We start from the raw sequence: 16,944 nt of genomic DNA, 5'->3' as shown, positions 1-16,944 counted from the left end.
GTTCTCATAAAGAATTTATAATTATTATTGGTTTAAGGATTTAATAATTACAAGGAAAAAGATACCGATTGAATTGTTAAATTTCAAACTTATAAAATTACTTTTATATTTTATTACAAATCATATTTTATTAAAGATTAATTAATTTATAAGATTACTAACAAATACAAATTATTTTATATTATATTAGATTCATATTTTTGAAGTACTCTAAAAATTCTAACTATAAAATTCTTCAATGTTTTCATGATTATTTAATTTCAAACTTAATAAGTCATTTTTTTTCTATCTTAGTATAGATAAAATAGCTTTATGCTGATCTAAAAGTTAAGACGCCATAGTTTTTATTTCTTTTTATCTGTAAGCACAATTTAATTGAATGCGTGTGTCTATGTTTTGCAATTGCAAACATTTTTCAATTGCATTAACAATGATTGATAAGCAGAGTCAAGGTTTCTGCTGCTTCTTGAAGAAGAAAAAGAAGCGTCCTATGCTCGAAAATGAGAAACACTTTGGACTGTTGCTCTATGTAATCATATCTTATCTGTGCCGAAAGGTATGAAACTGAGCATGAAAAGAGAGGCGGAAGAGTGTACAAAATAAACAAATGTGCAAAAAAGAAAAAAAAAAAACAATAAAGACGAAATCATAATAATAATCATTAAAATGTGACACAATCGCAGCAACCACAAAAAAAAAAAACGAAATACAACAAATTCATAAACTGAAGAACAATCATTAAATACATATATTGTATATATATATATATTCTATATAGTATATGCGAACACCATTTGTTTCGGGTACCTTTTCGCCCGCTATGATAAGGCCCAGTCGAATAACTCTCCCTCTCGTTTCAGATAGTGCTGTGGCAATCACAACAACAACACCACCAACAACAACAATAACAATCCTTATCTAAATAATTTGTAGAGCGAAAAAATTCGATTGCAAATTTTCGCTGTTATCACACAAAACAGCGAAAGCAGTAAAAACGCAAACACACTTCAAACTTTTTGCCAAATTATTGATTGATAAAAATAACAAATACGAAAAAAAAAACAAAAACTAAAAATACCAAAAAATAAAATTAACTTCGTTTTGCTCGTTTTTAATTTTGGTATTTATTTATTTACGTTTTTTTTTCTGTTTGCCTTTTCTGTGTTTGCTTTTCATGCGTGTGTGTGTGTGTGATACGATTAGCACTCAGCTTGAGGCCTAGGGCAAAGGTTTTGTCTTTGTGCCCTGCACGAAAACCCCGCTGACTGGTCAGCAGCCACCTTACCACCCCACCCCCCAAATGCCACCACCAACGGCGATTGTGCGCTATCAGATGTTGGTTATCTGTGGGAGATTAAATAACATTTCGAATATGCCGAGACATCGAGGAGCAAAATGTAGTAAAGTTCGTTTGAACTAAGGCGACAAACTTCCAAGAAGTTAAGCTCAAGTTTCTGGAAGTCAAATTTGCTGCTGTTTGCTGTGATGAGTTAGCAGAATAGTTTACAGACTGTTTACTGTTTACAATTGTTAAGAAAAATAACAAAATAAATATAATTTTGTTGTAAATAACAATCGAATATATAATTAGTTTCTAAAGCATTTAATTTCATTATTTTCAAGTCATTCAATTTCGTGAAATACTTTATAGACTAGTTTAAAGTAAGAAACTAATTTCAAAAGCCCTGAAATTTCTCAGTTCTTATCATCGGCATCAATTCATTCAATTCCTTGACAATGGTCATCTATAAATTATAGAGAACTGTCTACAATAGGTGTCGAGCTGTAGGAAACAGAACTACTTGGAAGTGCAATGCCTCATCAGGGCTCATGCCTCGGACAGTTGATTTGTGATAAGGGAAAGAAAAAACACAAAGTGAGTGTGGCAGATTTTTGCATGGCATTTAAAAGCCCTGCAAATGCAGCAAAGCAAAGAAGCAAACAGCAGCGCGGACAATTATCAGTCGGACAATTATTCAGTCATTCAGTCAATAATTAAGTCAATCAGTTTGCCAATCGTTCAGTTTTGCGAGGAGCAACAAGAACTACATGCAAGAACTGATAACGTGTGTGAAGCAGTGGAAATGGATTTGAACTTCGTTAAAAACATACAAACAAACACACATAAGAATATGTTTATGTATGTAACTGTAAGTGTATTGACAGCTTATCAGTTTGGCAAAAGTCTACACACACACACACACGCTGGAACTGAGCAGATGTTTGTGTGTGTGTGTGTGTGTGTGTATCTGTGGTTTGAAACATTTTGAGCATTAAATGCAAAAAAAAATATGAAGAATAGAAATTCATAAGAAAAGTAAAAGGCGCGATATAAATTGGCACGTTATTGTGCGTGTGTTAGCTTGTGTATGTGTGTGTGTGTGGGTGTATGTGCGTGTGTTTGTGTTTGTGTGTATTCTATATCAATACAAAATTTGATTGCAATGTTAACTGATAGACACGATGACGTCAGATGGCGGCTAATAAATGAAGTAACTCGCTTCGCTGAGAACGTCACGAACTTCTTAGTTTCAACAATTTTGGCAATAATTTCAATGTAGTATTTCTTATAGGCCACTTACATGATTTACAATCTTTGAAATTCCACTTTAATTGAGCAAAGAGGTTTTTCTTTTCTCTTCTTTTTCTTTAAAAATGTCTCGAAAAATGTGCATACAAAATAAATTGTTTTTGTATAATGATAAATCGTTCAGCTTTGTGTTATTGTTTCACGATTTTGTTGTATTAAAATATTTTTTCAAAATATGTATTTTATTTTATTCTTTTTGGCAAACAATCACACACACACACATAGTATTGTTTTTAATTATTTGTTGTGTGTTTGTTGAAATTGATTTCGAAATGTTATAATTGTAAATATTTATAAACAAGAAGTCGCGATAGGCGAAACAAACACAACGGGTTGATGCGAGGGTCGGGGTGGGCGAAAGCCTCGCGAAATAAAAGTTAAAAATAAAATGTTATAAGTGGCATATGCATTGTTTTTTTTTTTTTTCTCTGTTATTTTTAATTTGTAATTATTTTTAAATGTTGTGCCTTTTGTTTGTTTGAAATGTATTTTTGGAAATAGTGGACGTCAAAAATTGTTTATAGATTGGAGTATAAATAAATTATTGCGCGCAGCGGCATAATTTGCCTCATTTGCTTGCTTGCCACCTCTTTTACTATTATATTATTTTTTTCTTCGTTTTTATTATTATTTATTTATGTGTGTTTTTCTCGGGTTGTTTGGTATTTATTTATTTTGGGCTTTTCTTTGCTTATATTATTTTTTGTGTGTGAGTTGTATTTTGTATTTGAAACAATCGCGCAAGAAAACGCGGCACAAACGCGAACGAAACGCGGAGATCTGAGAACTAAAGAAGCGGCGTTGCGAACGCGTACGAACGTACTGACGGATACGCCGAGCCGTTGACGTAGTCGCACGGCCCACCAGAGACACACGGATACGGGAATGGTATCTATCGGTATCGGTATCGCTTCACGAGTGCGCGTGTGTGTGTGTGCGTCGCTGTGTCTGTGTAGCCTCGCGAATGCAGTGAGGATGTCGAATGAATCTCGTAATATTCGTTTTGTGGCGAACGAACGTACACACTCGCACACACTCTCACTCACTCACACATGCACACTCACTCAGAATGAGTGGGCAAAAGCTACACGGGCATTCTAACGGTGCCTCTGCCTGTGTATTGGTGCAACAGATTTCTGTTTTGTGTAACAAAATATCACGCATACACTCTCAAACTCACGCTCTGTACGTTCGCTCAATCTCTCTCTCACTTGCTTGCGTTCTTTGTGTGCTTGTCCCGTTCGCACGTTTCGCTCTCTTATCGCTCTGACTCGCTTGCTCGCCCGCATTTGCTTGCCAGCACTGTTTGCACTCAGGAGCGCGCAGGCGCTTTGCATTTGAGTGCATTTGTCACGATTAACTTTTCCACTCGAAACGAAAGCAAAAGCCTCACAAATCGACCGTCGTTCGAGCGAGGAGTAGAGGCAAACAAGAAACATATGGTTTTTGTTTGCGCTCACTCAACCACACTGACACACACACGCACACACACACATACAGAACAGCCGTTCGCTGTGCTGCGTTGTTGTTGTTGCTGTTCATCTCCAGCAGCAACAGTTATTTTTCTGAAATTCCTTTTGCGGCTCACTTCGATTGCCACGCACCTGCCTCTCACCTCCCCCCTTCACGTTGAAGCTCTCTCTTTCGCTTTCGCTCTCGCTCTATTGCCTGCTCATAAATGTTAATTATCCATTTTGATGTACAGCTGCCTCCCAAAGGGGCCACCCCACTCATCTCCTCCCCCCCGCTCGTTGCTCGATGCCTTGGTTTTCTCTCTGTATCCGTATTCGTAGTGCTACTTGGTAGTAGCTTCGCCTCTTGGCCACCCTCTCCCTTCTGACGCTCTATCAAATTCGAGTGCGAGTGTGAGTGTGAGTGCAAGTATGTGTGCGTTTGTCTGTCTGTCCGTCTGTCTGTTTGTCCGTCTATCTGTCTGTCTGTTTATTTATTCGACTCTCGTTTCATTCAGTTTTCCTTTCATTCTTTCAGTATTTTCTGTTTTTATTTTTTTTGCGCTTCTGTCATGTCACCGAACGCATTGTCCTTGTTTTTTGGGCCCACTCTAGAGTGCTTTAGGCATGCTTCCTGACGTTGCTTCAGAAAAACTTTGTTAACCTGCGTGTGGCAGCATAAAAAACACTGGCATTACAATGTGACCCACAAGGCACTAAGAGTGCTTCAGGTTCATTCACGAATTCATAAATTCAATTTACCCTATAAACGTTTTTTAAATACGTTACCATCAATTGAAATACATGAAAATACAAGGAACAAACTAAAATGTTAACTTCTTTGTGATCCAAGGAAATCATTTTGTTACGATTAAGTTGATTTTCAAGTGGAATTTCTTATACGATTAATTGTTGATGATTAATCTAGGCAGTTTTTGGAATAAACCCTAAACTATTGTTGAAAGGAAATCAAGAAATAAATTCCTATTGCCTTAAGTAAAGTTAAGTATTTTGTTATATAAACAATGCATCTAATATGTCAAGGTATTGACAAATGGAAAACACATAGAACTCAATTAACCTTCAATAGAATCGTATAAATGTGAAACGGGCTCGTGTTTGGTGACAACCATTAGTTAGCATGCAACACATTTAGGGTACAAATAGTCCGACGTGGGTTCAAGGTGCAACAACCATATAATTTAAAATTGAGGAGAACTTGCTCAAGTTACCAGCTAATGGTTAAGTGGATATATTGATTGCTGGTTAAATATAAATCACAATAACTCATCAAATTGACCTATGGCCACTTCAAAAAAACAGTTGACTGCTCGACACTTTCTCTCACACGCTTAGTACTTCTTCACAAAGTTGGTATTTTAATATACCGATCTTTTCCTGTTCTATAAAGATCCAAGTCTGTACCTGCTGTTGGTGATATTTCAGCGGCAGTTTACTTTACGAAATTCTGCAAAAAATCACGCATCGTCACAAGAAAGTTTACATTTACGACTTGCGAAGGGGCGCCACACATTGTTGCAGCCACGAATGCGCAAAGGCGGGGGAGTGAAGCAGTTGTAATTGCAACATGGGAATGCAAATGTTGCGTTTGACCTCGAAGCGGCATCTGCAACTGCAACGTGCGTGTGTCCTTGTGACTTTTAACACCCCTGATGTTGATGGTAATGTTAATGTTAATGCTCAGACTCAGACTCAGATGCTGATGGCGACAACTGCCAGTCGAAGTCGACGTTGTTGTCGTTGTTGTCGCCTTCTGCAGTTAATTCAATAAAATGAAACGCCGGTCGCATTTCGCGCATGTTCATGTCCAGAGTCAGTTCGGCGTAGCCGTGCAACATAGCCACACATGTGCAACATGCGGCAGGCGGCGACACATGCGCACTTTTGTGCCTGGCAATGTGTTGAGTCCGACTTTTGAATGCATTTGCCCTGGCACTTAACCGCTTTTCCTCAGTATTCTCGCTCTGCCTCTCTCTCTCTCACTCTCACTAAGCGCGGCTGCTTTGCATTTGTTGTGCGTGTGTGTGTGTGTATGAGTGTGTGTTGTCTTTGGCACCACGCAGGGGTTTCTACAACGTCGCACCCCAACCAAGATCAAGTCGAAGACCAACAACAGCAATAAGAATAAGTACAAGCCACGTGTTGTTTTTGTAACGCTGCGTAGGTAGTTTTTTTTTCTCTTCTTCATATAATTCATTCAAATCGTCTCGCTTTGAACGCTGTTGTGAGTTGCAGTGGCTACAAGCAAGCCTTTAGAGTTCAGCTGTTTCCAATTGTTACCTACCCAAACACTAAGATTATATAGACTAGAGTATCGATCACTTCTATGACTCCTTAGCTTTTATATTCTATCCTTTAATAATCATTAACTTAACTGTCTCAAAGTACTCAGAACGTTATTACAATTATATTTCTTAGCTATTAAAATAAATATTGGATTTTATAAAGATATCATTTAAATTTAAGAGTCCTTTAAGTTAATCTAATAATCCAATTTCACTTATAGAAACTGTTGAATTAGTTTTCATTTCAAACAGAGAATTGTTGATTTAATTTTGTTCTTATTTTGTCGAAGTTTTAATAACAATTTTTCCTAAAGCTAAGATATTAAAAAAGAATCTTTCTACAAAAATTCTAAACCAAAACAGGATTGATTTAAGAATTTTAAATTGGAAAACGGATGGTGTGGGGTTTTCTGAGTTTTCTGAATCTTTTTAATAGTTCGTTTTAAGCGATATTTTAAATTATATTTCATATTCAACCAATGCTTTTGAGAATGCTTAATTTTATACTATATTAATTCCCTGATTTTTGGTAGCTTATAGAGAATCTGCTTAACTTTATTTTGATTAAGGCTTCTATCATTTTAATTAAATCTGTTTTAATTCCTTGTTATCCGCCAATATTTTATTTGTACTATTAAATGCAAAAATTACTTTATCAACTTACTTTTAAAAGTTATTTCTTTTTAATGTTCAATCAATACAGTTTGAAGACTGATGGCTGCAGCTCAGACTACACAAATAAGTAAGAGTAAGATTACACAAATGAGTGCATTAAATTAATTAAGAATTTAGCCACGAAAACACATTGAAAACTCTCATTATGTCGCTTTTTCAATCCGTCTCACCTTATTTCAATTAAGGCTTATAACACTTAAATCACACTCCCGAAGAAATCTTTTTTAAATCTTGAGATAGAGATAGGGTTTGCAGGTTTGTTCTTGGCCCAATATTTTGCTCATCAATTGGTAGCAAATTATTTCCATAATAGCATAATAAGAACCGGGCTTAAATGCGAATCTCCCAATTGTGCACAGCACAAGCACAAGCACAATTCCAATTGACCAACTTTGTGACTAATTTAAATGCAAGCGGTAGGCAAAAGCAAATAAAGAAGCAATGCCAGAAGCAATTAGGCCAGTAATTACTTGCGGGGTGTGGCATCAAATTGAATAAAAAGCTATGGCCAGATCTCAGAGAACAGACAGAGAGTTGTGCCCCAAAGGATCGGAGCATTAGCATTGCCTAATTACATTTCAATCGCATGTCTTAAAAGGCGCTTAAACTCTTAATCGTTCATCAAAATATGGACGAGTGTGTGTGTGTGTGTGTGTGAGTGTGCTTTGAGTACAATTTAAATGTGATTAGATATTGGCTTAAGGACAACGCCTGTAGGAACATCAAAAACAAAAAAAAAGCAACGAAAAACGAAGTGAACGAAACAAAAAAGAATAGCGAAAAAGTGTTTCCTTTTTTTTCCCAGACGTTGTCAACTGAAGCATGCCTAAACGGGCAATAAGGGAAGGTCCTTCCCCTCCTCCCCCTACTCTACCTCGCCCCTGACCCCGCTGCTGGCGCATAAATACTCCACGGTTTGTCTCGTTTCGAGTTGCCTAATCTAATCAATTTTGTTGTTGCCCGCCCACACACAGACGCAGACACACAACGCTTCAGAAGCAACAAGAGGCAGCCGCCTGTCAGCTCCAATAAGGCTACCTTTAACATGTGTGTGTGTGTGTGTGTGTTTGAGAGAGAGTGAAGGAGGGGGAAAGAAGCAGCTTTTTGGGGCAGCTGAGCGGCAGCGGTGAAAGCATTTCACTGTTTGCATCAATGATGAGCAGCAGTTGAGAAGAAGAGCACGACACACAACACACAACACACGGCACACGGTTGTTCCTGCCACACGGCGTGTGGCGGCGGCCTGTTAAAGTGGCTGCAAAACGTGGCCATGACAGGCAACCATCCTACCCCGCCTTGCCTTCCCTTACTTCTTCCATTATTCAGTGAACGGGTTGTCAGTTGCATTGGCTTGCAACTGTTAACTGTTTATTAAAAAAACAACAAAAACAAACAACAACAAAAACTTTAAAACATTTTCGCATTTATTTCGGCTTTAAGTAAGCCTTTTTCCTCTTTCTCGTTTACCTCGCGTAACCATTTGAAAACTTGTGACAAACTGACACATTTTCACTTTCGTTTCACATGTTTCCCAGGTTGATCCTGATCCTGGGCTACCCCCCAACAAAAAACTACCCCAAACTGAGTGGCTGAGTGGCCCCAATTCGACAGTGTGACAGCGCACACAAATGGCAAATAAAAGTTGTACGAACCTGCCAGGACAAATATTTCATGCAAATGCCTTGGCAAGGACACGTGCAGTAAAAGGTTTTCATGCTGCCCACACAATGCCACACAAAATTATAATTGAAATGGATGCTTTCAAAGTACTACATCCGCCTCGCTTCTCTATCTATATATCTATCTACGTATATTCCTGTATCTACTTCAAGGTGGGAAAAAAAACGAGGAAAAGAGCATGGCATTAATTGATTTGGACAAGCGGATAAGTGATTTCCTTTACGGTTTTCCTGCCGAATTTCATTCATGCAAAATTCATTGATGAGAGCGAAAACAAGAGCAAAATGTTGCTTAGAGGCAAAAACTAAGTTAATATGCAAACATAACTAATCAAATCTGAGAAAGCAAATAAAAGTATTTTCATGTTTATTGGCCACTTCAAGGACGACTAGGACAACAATTTATACTATGTATATTCAACGTCAGCTGGCACAAATAATTGCTGTCTGCTCTGATAGACAATTCACACGATTAAACTATTATAATAATATGGTTCGGAAGAGCAACTCGCCAATCAACATGAACTAATTCTTGATCTAAATTTAAATAATCATTTTTTTAATTCTATTGACAATGAATATGTTAAATATATTTGACTTTTTTAAGTAATAGTTTCTTCAATAACTTTCAAATTTTTTTTTATTATTTTAATTATGTTTGAAATACTGCAACGATTATGATTTTTTTTTAATTTAAACGTTTAATTTGTTTATAGCAGAATCAATCGAGTCCTAATAGATTGGCTAAGAATACGATATATTTTACATTTTGTTATATATTTTAAATGGAGTAGTATACTGATATACCAAATAATGCCTTTGGTATATTAAATTAGTATATTTTAAGTGATTAGCGTTTGTTGCACCCTCAACTAAAGCATTCTTACTTGTTATTAATGTGTAGGGTTTTAAACCTTCAAATATCCTAAAGAATGTTTTCATCAAAGTTGTATGTCGAATAAAACTTAAAAAGAAATTTCAGGGTGTACACACTCGACTACAGCTCTCTTACTCGGTTCGAAAGTGAAATATCTAAATACCCTAATATGAATAATAATGCTCTTTCTCGTAGACTATTCACTTGGTAGAGCATTCAGTGTCTGTGTGCCACATTTCAAACAAACATTCAGCACTCAGGCAATTGAATATATTGAATATTTTTGTACATTTACGTTGGAAGCTACGCGTGCTGTCACAGCGCAGAGAGCAGACATCAGGTAATCATTTTGAAATCAGCATCACATTTCTATAGCAGGCATATCAATCATTGTGACTATGCTATTTTGCTTGACTGTCTGTCATAAGCGTGCAGGGACACACACACACACACACACACACACTGACACACACACATTCATATAGTATATTGCGGTAAGTAAGGCCCAGGGAAACTTTAACTGTTTGGAGTCGTAGATGGATGCTACGGTTCGCTGGGCAGGTGTAGGACAACAGCAGACAGATAGACAAGTTGTGTGGGGTGTGGTGGAAGAGGGGGGTCAGAGGCAGAGCATTGGAAATTGACAGCTTAGTGGGTGGGCGATAAAGAAAAGTGTCCCACGCACACACACACAGACACAAACACAATGGCATACTTGCAAACGCATCCTGAAGCAACGCCTCACATAATATGATATATTTTTAATGTCTTTATTATGTTCCATTGAGTGTAAATATTTGCCTTGTGCACAAACACACACTTGCACACTCTCTCACTCACACACACACACACAGTCAGCTCATAGCAGCTGAAGTAGCAGAAGATGCTCCATAATACGCGGCACGTGCTGTGCGTTTCAAGTTAAGCCATGAAGCAGATACAAAACTTTTCATTTCTCTTCACTTATAAAGAAGCAAGCACAAGTAGCAGCAGAGAGAGAGAGAGAGGACAGTACCCGCGGGGGAGGTAAAGACTCAAAGCCTGGGGGGCGCCTTTCACACTCACCTTGTTAAAGTTTCCTTTTGCGTGCGCAAACAACAGGTACAAAAAGTTCCACTGCAAAGAAAGAAAGAATGGGAGAGAAAAAAAGCATGAGCAACAACAACAATAACAACAGCAACAATATAAAGAGAATTTGTTTCAAAAGTGAATCAAATGAATACAATGAGTGCTCAAAGTACTCAATTTTCTATTGGCATGACGACAACACTGCCAGCCAATTAATCTTGCCTGTCGAAGGCGTGCTCGACTTTCCAGCAAAACACGCAATTTATGACGATCAGTTCAATGCACACGCGTGTCTCCCATAACCTCCTGCAAAGGGGACCCAAGCCAGGCACCCAAGCAGCCAGATGAGCCGAAAAACGGGCCAAAGAGTTGGCCCCCCTGAGCTGGCTTAACCACGCTGCAGCAATTGAAACTGTATCGAGTTGCTCTACTCTGAAATACCCTGCACTTAAGTGGCATTTAACTAGCTACTGTTTGGTATGGTTATGAATTTAACGTGTTATTAGTTACCCATTATTAAATATGGTAGATGATGATCAGTTCATATATGTTTTATATATAGTTGAGATACATAATTATTTAATTTGGAAAATTAACTTAATTTTAAGAAGAGCAACAACGAACTTAATTGCTTTGATTGACAATCTGGTATATTTAGGTCTTAACGGCATATTTTCAATGCAGTAGTATGTTGTTATACCACATATGGAATACCTTTTAGTATATTTTAATGTGTTTTGGTATATTTTATTTTTTTTTATTTTTTCGCACTGAATTGATTTTATTGAAAATAGATATGTTTATTTGTTCACATTCGACTGCAGATTTAAAGCTTTCCAATAAATAAATAATCTTCAATAAATAACTTTTAAAAAATCTATATTTTAGTTTTTACTCATGTGTGTTCAATAATAATATAATATCTTCTGACATAAATTTACGAATTACTATATTTTTGAAAAACTCCATATTAAAATGAAAATAAATAAGTATAAAACATTTTATTAGAGTACTACATACATATGTATATGCAATATGAATTAAAACCAAGATTTTTAATGCTAAAAACAGAATTTTGAATACATTATTTTTTGTGCCAAAAGTGTAATATAGAGAAAGTACTGTATAATGTTTTCAATCAGTCTCGTTGATAACTTTAAATAAATGTTTGGGAACAAAAATAGTATGCCAAAACATAAAGCTGCCTCAAAAAATGAATTTTTCACTTCACTTCTATTTCAATCCTTTTACACATCAGGTATACCCCTTGTTCACCCTTCCAGGGTATTAAAATACGCCATGTGCCACACACACACACACACACAAGCTACACTCTCGCACTTTGCATGAGTCCAACTTAGTGAGGGGCATTGTCTCTTTGTGCAGCGCAAAAGCGAGTTTAAAGTTGAAAGGATACCATAAATCTTTGCAGCCTGATGCAAAGCGACAGCCACAACAGCCTCCACACAACTCTTGCACTCTCTTCTCTCTCTTCTCGCTCTTACTCGTTTGCTCTCTTTTTGTGAATATGCGATTGTCATGATGATTCCGGCTTGGCAGCAGAACATTGACAGCTCGGGGTTTAGAGTGTCTCACATGGCTAAAGCCGAATCAAACCGCACCAGACATGCATAAATCTGCTCGATTCTGTGTTCTCTGCTCTGCATAACATCAGAACGAATGCGTATGAAGACTGATGTGGCATTAGGGAGTTACTGGATGAACTTTTCATAAGTAATACGCATAGAAATGTGAGTGACTTGTGCAGTCTTCAAATCAAGGCTAATAGCCAAAACTTAGCCCAGCAATCAAATACAGTTTTGAACAAGTTTTGCAAATAAATACGAATGACACAAATCAAAAATAATTATTTAAGCCAAAGCTTTCTTTCTTCAAGCAAATTTATTTATCTCATAAAGTTTGTATACACGAGAGAAATCAGCAGAGCTAAGGCTGGAATTTTGAAAGCTGTTCAGAGAAGTTTTTTTTCAAAACGAATTTACTTAGACCGTTGAGGCGATTGAAGCGTCAAGGGTTCGCCAAAACGTTCACCCAATAGTAAACTTCTCAGAAACACCTTAAACTAATATGATGTTTGGCCCAAACATAAACATTTCTTGTACCTGTGTTGTTATAGTACTATTTTGTTCTTAATGTACTGGATCGATACTTAAATAAAGAAGCTAATTAAAAAAAGAATTTATTGTTGAAACATGCTTGACTTTAGGTAAGCTTTAATCACCGGCTGCAAAGCATTTGAGTTCAAATCCTTAAGTATCTAAAAGTTTTAAGGCAGAGTATATAACGAATCAATAGACACATCTGCCACTCAGTCAAATCAAAATGCACATCATTCGTCACTTTCCCTTTTCAGCCCACTAATACTTGTTAAAAAAAAAAATACGAACACAATATCAAATAAAATCAATGGCCAGCTGAGAGCGATGCTGTGACGTCAGTTGCTCAGCTGTTGATGGATAATTTTATACAGGCGAACAGAGCTGAGCAACAAATCGGAAATCCTGCACGCGATTTACTGTATTTATAACTAAAGTGCGTATGCTCAATCAGCTGTTGGTCTCATGTCGACCCCAAAAACACAAAAAAAGATATATATACAGGGGAAACAGAAGGAACTGCCGAGAGTGTTGTTGTCTCGTCAGAGGCTGTAAAAGCGAACCAAACACCAAAAAACATACGCAACATGTGTGCACAATTTGTAGTTGTTGTTGCTCATGTTGTTTTTGTTGTTATTGTTGTTGGCACGCAGCACATGGCGCAAGATTCGGCTCATGAAATGAACCGTATATGTGCCAAAAAGTCAATGATAGACAAAACACAAACGGACAGAGAGACGGGAAGAGGAGAGAAGGATGGCGTATCGGTTTGCTGATACAAATATTTGGTTTTCAAGCAAGCGCATTTCCCGGCTCCCGTCTCCATCTCAAGTGTGCACATCCTTTGGCTTCCTTTCTTGATCGCAAATGCATTGCCAACTAAATACTCAAGTGCTGTGTGCTACGTTCAATTCATTTTATGACCTGGGATGCATTTTTCTGTCTCTGTCTCTATATTATCTGTGTGTGTGTAGTTTTCTCACCTAACATGGCGAGCGTAGATTTCGACAGAGATCTGCTGTGGCAGGAAAATATATATGTACATATAAGCTACTCTATGTATGTACGTTTCCTTTGATTTCTCAGCCACATACATAAGCATACAATATGTATATATGTATATACTTCTGTGTCTGCAGACACAAATGTTATTGACGTCGCCGTCCGGGCACCGTCGATAGCGCATTGCCCAGACACAGGGTGGGGTAAGAGACACACACACACACACACACACACACATTGGCAACAGCCATACGTTGACTTCGCCTGGGACTGCTCTCGATGCTCGGTGCTCGATGCTCGGTTCTCGTTTTGTTGTTGGGACTCTGGCTGATGTTACCGTTAAAAGAAATGCAATTAAAATGAATCTCTAGACCCTTAAAAACTTCAAGCAACAGCAGCAACAGCAGCAGCCGCAAAGCGTTGCCCGCTGCAGTTGCAGTAGCGGAAGCAATTAGTAAACTGAGCAGTCTTCCCATATAACATATAGAGACGCATCGTAATCCCCATAGCAAATCTCTGTCCGCCTCACGCGTGCTCTACGTGGCATTTTCTGTGATGGCTGCACTTTTTCTTTTTCTTCTTCTGCTGCTGTTGCTGCTGTTGCTGTGAGGTAAGACTACATATGCCTCTGCCTTGGGGAAACGCACTTAAGGAAGTGCATTATATAGTATATATGTATGTATATGTTGTATGTGTGTTTGGAGGAGGCTGTCGGATCTGCTTTGGCTGCTTGCCCACCCCAACTTTTGAGTTGCACCCACAAAACGTAGGAGAAACGGAACACGTTTCATTTTGTGTGCAATCCTTTCGACAGTCTCTTCCTACTCCCCTTTCTCCACCGCCTCCCTACTCCCCTTCTCCATATCCTCCTCCTCTCGCTGTCTTTCTCATTACAACCCTAGCACCTTCTTCCCCTCTGCTGAGACATTCATAATTTTTATAATTTGTTGATGTGTCATATTGTGTTTCCTAATTTGATTTCTACGCTTATGACGACTTCGGGGCGGAACTACTCAAAATAGAACTCAATATTACATGTAGGCGAAGTGAATTTATTCTATATATGTATGTACATCCCGTGAGTCAATTTAAAAGAATTATACAATTAAAAGTCAGCGTCAAATCTCTCTCTTTTTGAGTTGATAACAGCAAGCTAATGAATATTATTCGTACTCTCTCCAATACAAGATGGATATGAGTAATTACAATGAAAGCTTTTCAAAGTAATGAGTAATTACAATAAAAGCTTGGAAAGGTTTCTTATACATTCCTAGGCTAGTTTTTATACCCGCTACCCATAGGGTAGAAGGGTATTATAAAGTCTATATATTCTTGATCAGCGTCAACAGCCGAGACGATCTAGCCATGTCCGTCTGTTGTCTGTCCGTCCGTCCGTTTGAACACCTAGATCTCAGAGACTGTAAGAGATAGAGCTATAATTTTTTTTCGACAGCATTTGTTGTTTGAATGCAGATCAAGTTTGTTTCAAATTTTTGCCACGCCCCAATCGCCCCCGAAAATCAAAAAATCGAATAACAAGCGTAATGTTAAAGCTAGAGCTGCGAATTTTTGGTGTATGCAATAATAACTATAGTATTTATGAGTCCAGAAAATTTGATTGCGATCAGATAAAAATAGTGGAAGTTATTAAGGAAATACTTTCGGTATATTTTGAAAATAATACCGCAATACTTTGCTTTTATTCAAAATGGGTAGCGGGTATCTCACAGTCGATCGAACTCGACTGTAGCTTGCTAACTTGTTTTCTATTATAGTTAAGGTCTTTGTTCCATTAAGCATGAATTTTACAAACTATCCATATTTAATATAGAATTTCTTTAGAATCCTATACTTTATTTAAACTTTTTTGGAATAAAATATAGTAAAATGTCTATAGCTTAGTACTCTGCTTATTCTATAGCTAAAATATCATTGTTTTGCCATTTTGAAATACGCCAAATTTCCTTGACTAATAAACGATACTCATGAAATATCCAGAACTCTAAAAGCTTAATCACTACAAACAAAAATCTCCACGAAGTCATCGAAACATCTGAATATTATTTTACTAATAAGAATTTCCTCTGCAGTTGATGCCCCGCACATTAACTGTAGACAGATTGGCGCAGCGGATTAGGAAGCAGCACCAACAGAAACAGTCCTCAATAATTTTGCACTCAATGCGCACACACAAGCAACGACAGGCCTCCTTTTTGGCTCAGTCTTTCGCTTTTCTTCGCCACCTCCCACCATCCACACAACTCGACAATTCGACTGGAAATCGTTGGACCACCCAGCCAGCAGCTGTTGGTTGCAATAACAAAAATGCAAAAAAAAAATGGGAAGACAACATGGATAATACAAGACAATAAAAACAAACAATAAAATTGAGAAAAAGAAAAAAAAGGAAAACAACATTGAACGATGATGCAGACAACGAGTATGTGTGTATATAGAAGAATGTCTAACTGTCTGTTTATGTATCTTTCGATGTGTATCTATATCTGTGTATCTGTAGCCTGTGGCTGTGGCGCTGCATAAATAAAAGTTCAGATTTAGCTGTGGCACGTGCCAACTTGTTAAAAATATGTATCGCACATATCTATAAAAGCAAAATAAAAATAACTGCCAGCAAAAAAAAACAACTAATGCTAAATACAATTGTGTAAAAATAAAATGGAAACACAATTAGCAATCAATTTGTTTATTTCAATTGAATAGGCGAGTGAAAAGTGCAAGAGCCAAAAACCAATTCAAACACAATTGATAATTTTATTTCTTTTTTTTTTACTATACTTTGCGAAAGGGGAGTAAATGAGTAGATGAACGGGGAGTGTGTGTGTGTGTGTGGGGCTGTAAGTATTTATAAGCTGCGACCTGTTGTCTGCCATTCATTCAGCAAACAGCACAGAATAACAACAACAACAGCAGCAACAACAAGTTGGCCAAAATAAGACGGGCCAAGTTAAATATAAAACAAAAACAAATGTTAAATTTAGTTATGGATATTTTCAGAAATACACACAACCCACCGTAGCAGCCGAAGAAGCAAGAGCAGACAACAGAGCAGGGCAAAAGGGGGAAAATCTATAAAAATTATCCTTTTTCTGTTGATTTTTATTTATAAAGCACAGCGCTAATTGATCGAAAACGAAACAGCAGAAGCAGAAACAGAAGCA

At 37.4% G+C, this 16,944-nt stretch overlaps 1 protein-coding gene across 2 annotated transcripts in view; it reads right to left on the bottom strand.

The window, feature by feature from the left end:
- Positions 1-16,944, bottom strand: part of LOC133840550 (myocyte-specific enhancer factor 2) — a 63,344-nt gene that overhangs the window by 13,839 nt on the left and 32,561 nt on the right. For both annotated transcript variants that reach the window (XM_062272442.1, XM_062272440.1), the window contains exon 4: positions 10,644-10,694. The gene's annotated coding sequence lies outside the window, so the exon portion shown is untranslated. The remainder of the gene's footprint in view (positions 1-10,643; positions 10,695-16,944) is intronic.

This window comes from Drosophila sulfurigaster, chromosome 3, assembly GCF_023558435.1.
Source record: "Drosophila sulfurigaster albostrigata strain 15112-1811.04 chromosome 3, ASM2355843v2, whole genome shotgun sequence".
Classification (NCBI taxonomy): domain Eukaryota; kingdom Metazoa; phylum Arthropoda; class Insecta; order Diptera; family Drosophilidae; genus Drosophila; species Drosophila sulfurigaster.
The sequence above is the reverse complement of the archived record's forward strand: the minus strand, read 5'-3'. Positions and strand labels throughout refer to the sequence as shown.